This window comes from Gossypium raimondii, chromosome 11 (assembly GCF_025698545.1).
Source record: "Gossypium raimondii isolate GPD5lz chromosome 11, ASM2569854v1, whole genome shotgun sequence".
In the NCBI taxonomy this organism is placed as follows: Eukaryota; Viridiplantae; Streptophyta; class Magnoliopsida; order Malvales; family Malvaceae; genus Gossypium; species Gossypium raimondii.
Window position 1 is genome coordinate 30778917 of NC_068575.1, and position 14581 is coordinate 30793497.

The window sequence follows — 14581 nt, forward strand, 5'->3', positions numbered from 1 at the left end:
TTGCATTCTGTTTCTTGTATAAAATCAAAACATAAGAGAATATCGGTACAATTGAAAAAGTATTGATAAAATTACCCTGAGTATCGATACTTGTGATAGGGTATCGATACCAATTTACGATTCTGACTTCCTGCACATTTCAAAATCATAGAGGTATTGTTTTTACAACACGAATATCGATACCTCTGCTTCAGACCAGAAAAATACCACATTTCTAAGCATATAAGTCATTCCAACTTGTACCAATTCATCATGTTATCATATCATCATAAAAAAATATCAAAACAACTATAGTAATAGTCTTAAACATCGAAAGTAAGTCCGAGCAATAATCAACGTAATATGATTCTCATAAACTTAGGAACAAATAATCTATGGAAGCATCCAAAACATCATGACAAATATCAATAAAAGTCTACCACATTGCCTTATTCCCTAAACATAAACAAATAACAATAACACCTACGAAATCACGGAAATGGACTTGTTTGGAATCACCCTTCGGAACCACACCAGCACACAACTAATTTGCAATGGTTTAAAAGGAGTGGGTGAGCTTAACCAGCTCAGTGAGTGCTCAGAATAACCACAATTTACATATAATATCAAAGGTTAAATAAAAGCATACTACGGCACGTTTACAACCATATTCTAATCAAGTCAAAATAACATATTCACGTTTCATTAAGTCATAAAACTAATATATACTCCTATATGCAATTACACTCAACTCGCTTATATATAATTCATTTAAGAATAATTCATCAAGACTAAACAATGTCTATGTGCTTTAATAACCCACAAGTCTAGTTGATATATTTACATGCATTTACAAATTAAATGGAAACGATCTAAACCACAATTACATACACAATTTACTATAAGAACATACTAACATTTTCATGAAACTTAAATTGACTCATTTAGCATATTATTCATATATTTTTGCATCCATCTCACATCGTATTATTACAACATATAAGATCGCATTTAAATGATAATTTGGCACTTGAGCTATGAAACATAAAAGTGGGCATTATCACCACTCATTGGATACACGGATATCTAACACACCACATAGACTCGTAGAGTCAAACATGTCCCAAAAGTGAATCGTAAAGCAAACACTCTCCAACACACCAAACATGTCCCGTTGAATGGAGCTTAGCTCACATTCCCTAATCTCTCCAACATGTCCCAGGGTCTTAACACCCAAATAACATGTTCATATAGGTGAGTACTTACAATCATATGACATGCCAACTATATCCAATGGTCTTAAGAATCACAAGGCTCAAATATCCACAATTACACGATTTTAATTACTGATTTAATGCACATCATCTCTATTCATATTCATCATTTCACATCACAAACTTGTACAAAATACATGCTTATCGAATTCACATTTAATTATACTCAAAGTGCCACAATAATGCTCATTGAGCCAGTATGTAGCCAACTACATATGAGTGCATTAAAATCAGTTTATCATATACATAACTTGTTACATTAGCATCACATTCCATAATTCAACACATACGTACTTACTGATTTTTACACACTTTCACTACACATTTATATTGCTAACACAACATCATCACTATTATTTGACATATTTAATATGCCCACAATACAATACAATTCACAATAGTAATCGCACATGTCTCATATCACAATATTGCATCATAATAATCAATCCATAAATATTTTCATAATCACATAATTTATCAAAAATAAAACAAGAGAAATAGAAAGCTTACACTCGAAACTTAGGATAGGGGTTTAAGCTATTCCTAAGCTCTCAATTAGCACTATGAATCGTGTCTACTAGTAGCAACTCCAAACACTAATCGATTATGCTTTTGCCGAAAAGCCAAAAGCTTAAACTAGCTTTTCCTTGCCTTTTGTCTTGCTTGAAGAAGGTTCCAACGGTTCCGACGCTTCACACATAATAACCACACAATTTACACAATCAATATTTAGCCAAAGACTCACGTAAACCAACAAAAAACGCAAGTCTAAGCTATATTCCTTATGAAATTGAAATTTTGACTAACAAACTTGAAACTCAAATATCTTCCTCTATACTTAATCTTTTTGCCTAAAACTGATTCCGTTCATCTAATTATTCACCTATGACTAATTCTCAACCTTTAAACTATACAAAACTACTCAATTCATGGTATCAAAATTTTTGACATGTTTATGGCTATTTGCACGAAAATTCATGAAGTCTTTAGAAATCCTTAACGAAATTTTAAAGTAAGTTAGAAGCCTTCTAATCATGTTAAAACAAGGTGAAAAACACTTTGAAACCACATTTTTACCCAAAATCTTGAAATCCACCATTAACGACCCAATTTTCGGCTTTTATTTAAAACATGAAATACTAAAAACTCAATTTAAATGATCAAATAACATAAAAAAATTAATAAGAAATCGAACTGTTACCTTAGTTGATGAAAAATTGAACATTTGATCAAAAACCCAAAAAACCCACAAGAACAATGGAGGAATCTATGGTGTTTTTGAGTGTTGTTCTTGGATTTTATGGAGGTTTAATGATTTTGAAAGTGATAGGAATCAAAGGAATTTATGTTTGACAAAAAAAATTGTATGGGAGGAGTTGGGAGAGCATAGGACGGCAAGAGCAAATAAAAAGGACAAGTTAACCTGAAAATAAAACTAGGTGGGGGAGTATATAAGGTGAATTTAAAATCTGGTCTAATTTCCTCTTAAAAACTCTAAATTTTGACGCTTTTACAAATCAGTCCTATTTTCAAAATTGAAGGTATTTAAAACTCATTTTCAGAAAATGATTTAATTTTCTAAAAAACCATAATAAAAAAACATTAACGATATACCATGTCGCAAAATTCTGAACGCTTTAAGGCTAAAATTCCTAAATTACCCCTAAAACTCATAGGCCCTATTTTGGGGTGTTACAACCATTTACATATATTTATTTATTTCCATAAGTAGATCTCATAATTAAGATTTTAATTAATTTGTCTTTTAATAAACTCTAGTCAAAAGAGACTTAGATACACAAGAACCATTCAAAACACACTAGTGGGCACATAAGTGTTTCATCGTAAGGCATCATATCGCACCCTTTAAACATACCAAAGAGCACCGTAGTGCTAAGCCTCTTGAAAACACCAAAGGGCATTGAAGTTCTAAGCCTGAAGGCATCAAATTATGCATGTGATTGCATAGCCCGAAGGCAATAAAGAGTGCAAATAAAAGGTGCAGGGCCCAAACACAACAAATCTAAACAGAACTCTAATAGAATAGAATCCATATTTAATCCCCATTGGCATGTCAATTGTATACTATCTATTCCACTAAGTTTACTAAGGCATATTAAATTCAGAAGTAACTTATTTCAGTTAAGACCATTAACATTTTTATAAAGCAAACAGAGAAATTATCATCTTAGGCCTTATATTCATATTCACGGTTCTCATTATGTTTTCAATGAATCATTCATAACAATTTCTTTCATTTACTAAAGTTCTCATAACAAAATCTGAGAAAAGTCTTTAAGGCTTCACATGAAACCAAATTTCCATTTAAATGAAATACACATATTGTCACATACCAAAACCATTTAATAAGTAAATTAGTTATGACAACTTATTAAACTTTGAATTGGCTAAGGTGGCATTATACACAATTCTCATCCTTAACACTTTTTCAAATAATTTACAATTACCATGTCATATTTATCACTCATTTCATGGCAACCAAAGTTTATAGCACATTATTAGTTTGTAAGGCACATGTAGCTAAATCTCACCAAGCAACAATCACGCAAACCGCTTATTTTAACATTTTAAGCCATGAAAGTTACACATATTCATTGCTTAGTTAATTTCATATTTATTACTCAATCCCATCATTTTCCTAAATTGGTTAGTATAGGAGTATCTAAGGGCACATTAACTCAGAACTAAACTTCTAACCACATGATTCCATCTTCATTCTAGCTTGAAACATCAATATATATAATTTCCTCTCCTATACATAAAAAATACAACTAAAATTAGTACAAGAGATTTATAAGCTTTCTTATAGCAGCCAATAACAAATATCAAGCTAAGAGAGGTAGAAAACACCATTTCTTACCTTGATAATGCTTCCTCTCTCTAACTTCTATTTTATCTCTCAAAAGCCCATGAACCTTAATTGAAAAATGGAGAAGATGATGGTGGAATACAAGCTTGAAGGTTGTTTTCTATGTGATCGCAACAAGGAAAACAAAGTGGGTGGTGAATCCAACCAAAAAACTGAGAAAGGTAAAGAGAAAAGAACATGGGAGGACCTCCCTCTTCTTCTCAAGCTACTACAAAAATAAAAATTGAAGGAGAGGATGGGGTTTCTTCCCTTTTCTTTTGCTTTAAAATCACCCAAGTGGGCCAAAGGCCCCTAAGTTCAAGATTTTAAAATTTGTGACTCATTTCCCTAATTCATGGTTCAAAACTTACTCCAATTATCAAATATCTCATTAAAACAATATTTTCAACATATAATACTTTAGAAATGACCAAAATACCCTTTCGTGTCAAAATTACTATTTTGCCTATTTTGTCATTTTGCTCAAACTCTTCACAACAATAGGTGCTTATCAAATCCAAATATCATAATTCACATTTAAGTCTTATAAATAAATACTTGGATGGTAAAATTACACTTTTAACCTCTTTTTAAGAAACATGAAAAAATTTACTATTTAATCCTTAAACTTTCCAATCTTTCATTTTTGGTCCAAAAAGTGATTTTCATCACACCAACATATTTCAACTCATTCTTACGCTGATTGATCAATACAACTCACATTTCATATCTTGGTCAAAATTTGCACTTTAATCATCAAACTTTTCAAAATTTGTAATTTGGTCCTTTATGCCTCATTCCACATCCAAAATACTTTTAATTGATTTCTATTTCTAATAAAAATTTCCCTCATAAAAATTATCTGTCTGACTTCTATTTCAAATTTTTGGTAAATTATTGTATCCAATCTCGAAATAGTGTCATGTATCTTATAAAAGATTTTTAGGGTGTTACAACTCTTCCCTACTTAAGAAAAGTTCGTCCTCAAAATTTCATCTTGATGGTAACGAGTATGTCACACCCTAAAAACTGGGTTAGTAGAATTGAGAGTGGTCACACCCCGTTTTTAGGATTATCTTTGTGCGTTTGAAAAATAAAATAAGTTACTGGTCTGATGGTTAAGTGTTAGTGAATTTATCCTTGAAACCCAAGTCCGAGTCCTTTCCATTGCATCATTTTTATTGTTACTGGTCTGATAGTTAAGTGTTAGTGAATTATCCTTGAAGCCCAAGACCGAGTCCCTTCCATTGCATCATTTTTATTGTTTTGCAAATTTTACTTCAAACCCTAGTATCTGTCACGCCTTGTTTCAAAAATAAATATTGTAAAATTATAGTAAGAATGAGTATTTAACCTAGTGGTAAAGAGTTAGTGAAGTTATCCTTGAGACTTGAGTTTGATTCCTCTCACTCGTAAATTCTTTTTCTTTTAAGCTTGTGTTTTCCACCCCTAACAAGTTGTTAGATTTCAGTTTGACTCAAACACTGGAAAGTCTGATTAACTTAAATATTCAAAGATTTTATCTAATTTATCAAAAAGTCTATCAGTTTTTTTTAACATTAAACTAAAATTTTGTTGACTTTTTTTTATTTTCTTTTTCACTATTTTCCTCTCTTTGCCTTCGCTTTCATTTTCCCTCTCTTTTTCTCTCATTTTTCTTCCTTTTTTCACCATTGTTGAGAACCTTAAATACTAATTTTTATTTTCTATTTGTGTTTTCCCTTTGCCTATCACTTATTTGCTTTATTTGGCTGAATCCTTGCCTTTTTATTATCAATACTTTGTTCATAAGTTGTTGCCATTTTTCTATTCTCCATTGCTGTTCATTTCTCCATCTCCTATTGTTGCACATTGAAGCTCTTGTTGCTCTCATGATTTATGCACTTCCACCTTATCAAAGTCTCATATTGTCATCATTATTTCTCTTATTTTGTTGTTGATTTTGTACATATTCTCACCCCTTGGCCAAAACCTTTTAGCATGGTTAGTGAGCATTCATTTTCATTGATCGACTGTTAACATAGATCTTCAAACCGGTGTAGCGTAAGTTGATCCAGTCAATTAGATTTTGTTTTCCTTCTTGTTCTCTGTTAGCTGAATGCCATTGGCTGGTTTTAATCATCTTGTTGTATGTTTATCATGTCCAAGTTACAGATTAGGAAGGAATCGAGATGAATTTGAGTTGTAGTGGTGCTTTGGTCAATTGTTAGTGTTCTACGGATTGTAATCGAGGTGTGAAATTGAAATCAATTGTGAATTTTGTATGTGTGTGTACTATTTTGCATGTTGGTCAACTAATTTTGTTGAACCAAATACTTATTAATCAACCTGCAATTAGCTGCTACTGGTTACTTTCGTTACTGACTTGCTATTTAGTTTGCTTCAATTTTGTTGCTCAACCTTGCACCGTTTGCCATATAAATGTGCTGCCTATTGTTTGGGTGCCGATTAGCTTCAATTTCTTGCTATTTTAGCTTGCTGTGTGTTTTCTGATAAACCCTTAATTATAGCTGTCAATTGCCTAAGTGCATGCCTATTTCATTGAATACATGTTAAGCATGTTGTTATTTTCTATATCTTTTGTTTGTATGACTACAAAACATGCCATTGTTCTGATTATTGATCACGTGCTTATGACATGCTTCTGTATTGTACCGTATCTGATTGTTCTATTATGATATAATGACATTATGCATTGTATCGGGTATTAGGTTGATCAGAGATAGAGTAGATCTATGGAGTTCTGGTGGTATTTCTGCAATTACTGGAGTTCTGGTGGTAGATCCATAATTTTGGAGTTCTATTTCATGTTCTCGCGATTTGTTTGCGTATTGTTCTGGAGATTTGGTCACATATTGTTCTGGCGGTTTGTCCGCAACATTATTCCGGTGGTTTAACCACAATGGGCTACGACTTTTTCTAATATGGTGTGTATGGTTGGATATGGTGTGTAGCAGATGGATGGGTAAGGAAAGTGCATTAAAATTCATGTACATCTGCATAAATTCTGTGATTTCGTATACTTTGACAAAACGGTGATTGGTGATATTATTGTATATGTTATTTTCGTGAACTAAGGGTTCGCCAGTCAAAGTCAAGTTAGGCTTAAATTAGGAAATTAAGATATTGTGTATCTAGGATACTTTCCGTGAAGTAATTTCTTCTTGTAACACCCCTAACTCATATCCGTTGCTGAATTAGGGTTACAAAGCATTACCATACAAACGAAACATTTAAACATTCATTTTATACACTATCATAAACATATTATAAACTAATCATTCACATACATATCTTCCCTAATTTGAGCCCTTGAGGCCCTAAAAATACTTTAGAAACAAATCGGGACCAATTTGAAATCATTTGAAAAGTCTAAGAAAAATTCTTAAAATTTTAGAAACAGAGGTCACACAATCGTGTGCCTCAGACGGCTGAGACACATGCCTATATGCCAGGCCGTGTAATTCACTGAATTGCATACAAAGGAACCCTTAGATGACACACGACTGTGTTGCCAGGTCTTGTGTCACAGACGGCTGAGTCACACGCCCATGGCTCAAGCTGCGTGGACATAAATTTGCCTAAAAGCAAGCCATTTCCTATACCAATTCATGCATAAACATTTGAATCATATGCACACCTGCAAAGCATCAAACCATACCTAAACATACACATATATATGCAATTCCAAAGTCCTAATTCAACTAACCAATATGCCATTCAAATGCACCTCAAATGCAATCCTCAAGACTTACTTAAACATGCATATTTTACCACTTACCATTCATCAATTACTAGTTCCAAAAACTTACCAACCATGTATCAACTTGACCATTACTACTCCATCAGAAAACATGCCATTTGAGCCATTCAAAACATGTAACAAGAGATAGCTTAATGACACAAACCATCAAAGAATCAAAGGTACTAAACCAAGATAACATTCACAACTTATACAAGCCAGTCCACCAACTAAACATTCATCACAACGACATTACAATTCAACCTATACATGCCATTATAACCTTGGCCAAAACATTCAAAAACTATCGATATTTATGCTGGATAGTGTGATAGATCTCCGACGAGCTTCCAAACCGATCAAGCTTTTGATAATCTATAAAACATTAGAAAGGAACTACGTAAGTACATAATGCTTAGTAAGTTCGTATAACATAAACACATCTTACCATTTCATTTGCATAATCTAAATAGCATAATTATAACACCAACTAATACCATAAGCTTGACACAATGCCTATACAACATGACCAAATACACAAGTTAGTGCATTTATACATGGTTCAAATGAATTCATCCATAATAAATAACTTACACATTTGGTCATCTCATTTAGGTCACCATTTCCTTTTCATAAGTACATGATACATTCCATTTGAACACTTACCATTTCCTTTCCTTTTTATACCCGTTTAACCATCTAGAAAATCATCAAGTACATGGGAAAGCTCACACGAAGTGTGCTTAAACATATAACTGTAACCTTTCCTTTACATCATTGCTCACACTTTAGCTGTGAAATGGGCCTACTCACACGAGCTGTGGGTCAAAATGTAAGCTACACGATGCTGCTCACACAAGTTATGGAGTATCTGAAACAAATGTAAGACCTCAGCCATCGGTAGGACATTCAAGACCAGCACCCAAAACATGAAATCCCTAATGACATGTCATTTGTATCCTACGAATTCCAAAGGTTCAACCAGGACTCGATAGCCGTCATAGCATTGATTTAATTACACATCGATCTTTTGAAATTATAATTAACATTATAACCTATATTTAAATAACATGAATATAACAACCTTTCATATGAACTTACCTTAACAACTAGGGCGTAGAAACGAAGTCGAACTAATCTAAGGCTTTGGCTTTTCCCCGATCTAGATTTGTATGTGGTCTATCTTGATCAAAGTAGACGATTTCAATCCATTTAATACCTCTATTATTTAATTTATTCCACAATTCATATTTATGAAAATTTACCATTTTACCCCCAATATTTTAACTTTTTACAATTTAGTCCTTAAGCCCACAAATTGAAATCTAAGCATTTTAATCCCCCTTTCAAGCTAACCAATTTATATAGGGACTTAAACCAACCCATACCAATCATCATTTCATAAATTTCTCTTGAAATTTTACTATTTTTACAATTTTTACAATTTAATCCCTATATGTAAATTTCATCAAAAATCACTTTACAAAACTTATTTATTTCTCAAAAAAGGTTCACAATCTATCATTTAACATAAAAAAGTATTCAAAAAAAATTCATGGAAAGTCCCTCAACCTTTAATAGTTTTACAAATTGACCCTCGGGTTAGTTAGATTAAGCTAAAACAACCTCAAAAACATAGAAATCTTTAAAAACGGGATGAAAAACACTCATCATGCAGCAATCTAAGCTTAGCCGAACTTCAACCTTAAAAATGGCTATTTTGGTTCTTTAAATTTGGTGGAAGAAAATGGAAGAAGATGAAGTAATTTTAGTTTTATTTATTTTAACCTTAATTACACATTTACCTTTTAACCTTTAATTAATATCAAAATTTCATCAAAACCACATCATGAACCTCCACTAACCAAAAAAATGGTCTAATTACCATTTAAGTCCACTTTGTTTCATTTCCATAGCTTTTTGGCCCTTTTAATTAATAGAACTCCACTTCTACACTTTTTATGATTTAGTCCTTTTCACTTAATTGATCAAGCAAACATCAAAATTTCTTAATGAAAATTTAATACGACCTTACTACCATCCCATAAACATTAAAATAATAAGAAAATTATAATTTACTCGTCGAATTTATTGTCTTAAAAAAATATTCCAATTTTACTGAAAAAAGCTGTTACACTTGTAAACTAACTAGGGTTTTGTAAATTAAGTAAGGTATCCTAGGATCGCTAGGACACTTAGTGCCTATAAATACAACCCTTATTCCATGAAAATTCTCTCATCGCTATTCTGTCATCAAGTCTCTATTCTAAATCAAATTTGTAGCAACTAAGGTAAGTCTCTATTCTGTTAGGGTTGATTGTCTAGAAAGCTAGGTTTGCTTGCATGTGTATATTCCGTAAGTTTTTTTTTGTTTAAGTAATTTGTGTGTTTATGTATGTTGCGAACCAGCTAAACCATCTACTAGTAAGGATAAAGGCAAAGTAAAATTTATTTAAATTTTTAGCTTTATTGGTTACTGGTTAAGAATTGCTATAAGTGTGTTGATTATCATGTTTTTCAGTATGAATGCTCAGGGCCTGAAACTTGTGTGCGAACTATTATGTTTTTCATGAACCTTGTTTCTAAACTAAGTTCCGAGAGTAAACTTTTCCTATAAAATGCTATTTTTAAAGTTCTAATACTCAATTTTCAAGATATGTTTTTAAAAAATATGTTTTATGCGTGCTCTTATGTGAGCCTATGTTTTAAAGCATGTTTTAAAAGTATGGTTTTATAAGCTATGTTTTTGGGAGCTCCTTTACGAGCTTATACGTTGGAAATATTGGTATACCAAATGATTGTGAGTACTCACCTATAAGCTATGTGAATTGTGCATTGAGGCCCTGGGACATGTGGAGAGATAAAAGAATGTTGAGCTATGCTCCATTCAATGGGACATGTTGGCGTAAAGGAGAGTGTTTAGCTCATGCTACATTTATGGGACATGTTAAGGATTCTTTGAGTCCTCCTGAGGTGTGATAAGGAGATCCACATATCCAAAAGATAAAATAAGTAAGTTAAGACAAGTGCGAGAACATATTTTATGTTCCTTAACCATTCCGATAAGACAAGTATGTGAGTATGTTTCATGCTATATAAGATTTGTTTTCAAACAAGAACAAGCTAAGCTTTTAAGTATGATTTTCAGTAAGTACATGCAAAACTTTTTTTAAACTTATATGATTTTATGACAAGCAAGTTTTGCAAACTGGGTCTTGCACCTTCACAACGAATCTAGCACGAGATACAAATTTTCAAACTAAGTCTTCTTTCTGTCTTAAAGTCTGTATTTTGAGCATACGCTGATGATTCTTGATTACTCATTAAGTTCACAGTGAACTCATTTACTCCTTTCTTACTTCGTAGGTAAGTAGGTCGTAGATGGCAATGGCGAGTTAGATGACTTGGTGAGGCTCATCCCTGAATATAGATCAACAAACTTAGGAAATAGGCTATGGGGTTTTTGATAACTCTTGAAAAGAGTTATATTTCATACCTTTAGTCCTAGCTAATTTCTTATACTTGGGTACATTTAGTGGTATTTTAGGAAATTTTATCAGTATATTTATCAGTTGCAGGTCTTTGGAATGTGTTTACATGTTAAAAACTTTTAATTTCATGTAGAAAGGTTGTGTTTGGTGGATTGGCAGGTGCAGGATATGGAGAAAGAAATAAAAGAGTTAAGGTTTGCTAGGGCAAAAGGTTGGACAGTTTGCCACCTTGTATGCCGTGGCAATTCTGGGAGATGGCCGAGTCAATACTCATCGCAGACTAGTTTCAGCCCAACTCTACTTGTACTAGAAAAGTGGAGAAGATATCGTGGGTTGTTGGAGCTATTCTAGAAGGAAAAATCTTATAAAAAGCCAAAGGAGGAAGCCCTAAGTGTGGAGATTTGGAGGCAAGAATAGAGGGTAGCGTCTGGATAAAGACGAAAAGAGGAGACTGAAGGTAGTCCCTCTTAGCCATCACAGGACATTGTGCTACTGGATTGAGGATTGATTTGGTGACAAACATCTTCCTAAGTTCTTCCATTATTTCTTATTCCATTCTCCGTGAATTGAATTGATCACAATGATGCTGGGTTTTATTTCAAACTTGAATTTTAATCACCGACTCATAAGCTAAATCTCATAGGGTTAGGATTACAGGATAAAATTTTTAATTTCTTTAATAGTTGGTGCATGTGTTTGATTTAATCTACTATTTCATTCAATTTTTCTTATTTTCTAAGTGAATGTATACATTCCTTAGACATAGATAAATGTGCAGTATGCCCATAAAACTAAATCTAATTCTGAAAAGGTTGGATTAGTTGGACCGTAATTGAATGATATGAGCAATTACTCAAAAAAATACTTGTAGTAAACTCTATACATAGAGAAAATTTCATACAAAAAGAAGATAAAATAGTGTAAGGTATCGCGCTAAGGCCTTTAGACACAGGCCAAGTAGTTTGAGATTTTGTTCTCGAAAGAAGCGTGTCACTTTAGGTCTCTTCTGAGAAGTAGATTGAGTATGATTTTGTTGAGGCATTACTGAAAGTAAGGGCAGATTCTTAGTAATCCCAACCATCCAAATAAACATCGTAGACCTTCTATCCATTACCACAATATCTTTGCCTTAGCATCCTTAGTTATTTATTTATTCGTTCGCATATTATTCACGTAATTATTCTCATCATTACCATTACATATTTTTACTCTTACTTTGCCTTAGCATTTTCCCATATCAATCCGTATACAATTCGCACTCGTCCTTATTATTTTAATCTATCACTGCATACTTAATTTGATTTTGCCATAACATTAATAGTTATCATAACTTAACCATTTCTAGACCTAATTCGATCCCTTTGGGGACTATCTCACTTATCATTTAATTACTTGATTCAATGTGTATACTTGCACAATTTGCATATCATATTCACATGTGAAAATTTTTTGGCACTGTTGTTGGGGATTGACAATTTGGTGTAATTTTGTTTGGTTATTTTACTTAATTTCATTAGTTTATTTAGTTTACTTTAATTCTTACAGGTTTGCCATCAGTATATGAGAAAAGGCATTCCTGCTAACAAAGAATATCCTTTTGACCTAGAGATTGAAAGAACTTTACGAAGAAGGCAGAAAGAGTTATGGAAAATAACTAGAAATAGGAATGATCCTGGTCTCAATGATTATCTGAATGGTCAAGATTCTAATCCTCTTGTTTGTAGGGTGATACCTGGTATGAATGATAGGTTGAATGGTCAGGGCGCTAATCCTCATGTTTGTAGGGTGATAGATGACCGAGATAGACCAATCCAAGAGCATGTTGTGTTAATCTTGGATGACCTGAATCTAGGGATAGTCAGACCACAAATATAGGTTCAGTAGTTTGAACTAAAACCGATAATGTTTCAGATGTTACAAACAATAGGACAATTTGGTGGATTACCCACTGAAGATCCAAGATTGCATTTAAGACTTTTTCTAGAAGTCTGCGACTTATTTAGACAACAATGTGTGTCTGAAGATGCTCTACGACTTAAACTGTTTCCATATTCTTTAAGAGATCGTGCAAGAGCATGGCTGAATACTTTGCCGTTGAGAATAGTTGCATCATGGAATGATCTTTGCCAAAGGTTTTTGTTACGGTATTATCCTCCAAATATGAATGTCAAGCTTAGAAATGACATCATATCTTTTCATCAATCAGATGATGAACAGCTATATGAAACTTGGGAACGATTTAAAGACTTAATTTGGAAGTGTTTGATGCATGGATTTCAACACTAGACTCAGATAAAAATATTCTACAATGGGCTGAATACACATACGAGGATGATAGTTGATGCTTCTGCCAATGGTACTTTTTTGGATAAATCCTATAATGAAGTATATGAGATTTTGAAAAAGATTGCCAGCAATGACTATGAAATCCTACCACAAGAGCTAGGACGAGCGAGAGAGCTACCAGTACAAAGGAGTTGGATGCAATCACCTCATTGATAGCCCATGTATCTTCTTTAGCTAATATGATTAAAATAATGAAAAGGCCTACTGCAGTTCAGGAGATGAAATCAACCGAGCTATCGTCTGTTTATTGTGGTGAAGATCATGTGTTCAATGAATGCCCATCAAACCTAGCATTTGTGTGCTACATTGGTAATTTTAATCAGAATAGTAATCCCTATTCCAACACCTAGATCCGAACTTTAGTTGGAATAAACAAGGTGCGAAGAATTTTAATAATGTGGTAAGACAGAATGCCAGTAATGCGCCACTTGGTTATAATCAACCTATGCCGAGGTAAAATGTCTAGCAAGGTCAGGCATCGGGATCATCATTTGTTGAAGCCTTGATGGAGGAATGTATGGCCAAGAATGATGCTATAATTTAGAGTCAGGTCACGTTTCTCCGAGCTCTTGAGAATTAAGTGGGGTAAATAGCAAATGCTTTAAATTCGAGACCATAAGGAGCATTGCCAAACGATACTCAGAATTCAAGATCACAAAGGAAAGAACAGTGCAAGGCCATCAATATTAGAAGTGGAACTTAGCTTGATGACGTTGCTCAATATGCCACGGCAGGAGAGGATAACTTGAATAACAACCATGTAAAGATCCTAGAGTCATCTGACAAACAAACAAAACCTAAAAAGGGTAAGTATCAAAATGCTGTTGTAGAATCAAATCAAGTTGTCAACAGAAATATCATGACAAAACAATATCAGCAA

General features: G+C 33.1%; 1 non-coding gene across 1 annotated transcript; it reads right to left on the bottom strand.

Annotated features, from left to right (window-relative positions):
- Positions 1–13524: 13524 nt before the first annotated feature.
- Positions 13525–13631, bottom strand: LOC128035153 (small nucleolar RNA R71). Its single transcript, XR_008191554.1, has one exon. It is a non-coding gene; the product is annotated as a small nucleolar RNA R71 (small nucleolar RNA).
- Between the last annotated feature and the right edge of the window lie 950 nt (positions 13632–14581).